Here is a 1,244-nt window from a genome sequence, read left to right on the forward strand (position 1 = left end):
CCCCCCAGCAAAGCTTACTCTCCCCCCAGCAAAGCTTACTCTTCCCCCAACAAAGCTTACTCTTCCTCCCCAGCAGCCGCCAATGGCCAATGTCTTCTCAGCTAAGCATGGCACATTGTGCCTGTCTCCTCAAACTGAGCTGGGATTATGTCTGCTTGACATTCCACAGTTCTTCAGAATGCTGCTACTGCCACTGTGATTCCATATGTGCAACATCTGTGTTGTATATTGAAAATGGTGGGATTCTTGGAGTTATTTACCACCTCTAGCTCTTACAATTTTTCTGTCCCTTTCCACAATGACTCCTGTGCCTTTGGAGGTCAGACTGGTGTAGATACCCTATTTAGGGCTGAGGACTCTGCTTGCTTCTATTCTCTGCAGGGTGACCAGTTGTGAGTTTTCATGTTAACTGCTATCTACTGCAAGAAGAAACTTCTCCAATAAGTGCTGAGAGGTACACTAATTTATAGGTATAGAATTGTCATTAAAATTACTTTGTTATATCTATTTATTAGAATGATAGTAGTTGGTAATCCCCTAGGGCTTATGACTTTTCTGTGGCAGACTTTTGACCCCAGTAATGATGCCATAGGTGTGTTTCATTGTAGGAGCAGACCTTAAATCTAATAAAAAGTGAATGGTTATTATCATAACATTCATGCCATTCCTATACCATTGGGAATATCTTGCTGATCATCTTTTTTATTTCTTGTGGGTTCAGAGCTGAGTAAATTGATAATTACTATGCTCGTCCAATAACATCAACACCTTTAGCACTATGAAACCTAACCTGCTGGGTTACCAGAATGCATCAACACCTTTAGCAGTAGAAACCTAGCCTGCCTGAGGACCAGCTTCATTTCTCTATGTTGTGATTCAAGTGTGTGGTGGTTTCAGGGATAGTGTCTTACCATCAAATCCTGAGGCTAACCAAGAGCATTAACAATAACCTGCAATGTCTGGGTAGTCTATGTAACCTGTTTGGCCAACAAGTATAAAAAAGGTAATCCAGTCCTTACACTGGGCCTTTTATTTACTAGCCTGTGTGTCTGGTATGGGCATTGTAACTTCATTTAGGCTCTTTTATATATGGATATGTATAGATTTTAAGAAGTTTTATAGTAATGAGTTTCCAGGTAAATTTTCCATGAGACCTTTCATGTTAGTTATCCTTCCCTATACTTAATTAGTAAGGCAGTAGGACTAATCAGATCTCATGAAATTAAAAAAAAAGTACAGAAAAG

The sequence above is a fragment of the Mastomys coucha genome, unplaced genomic scaffold, assembly GCF_008632895.1.
Source record: "Mastomys coucha isolate ucsf_1 unplaced genomic scaffold, UCSF_Mcou_1 pScaffold4, whole genome shotgun sequence".
Taxonomy (NCBI): Eukaryota; Metazoa; Chordata; class Mammalia; order Rodentia; family Muridae; genus Mastomys; species Mastomys coucha.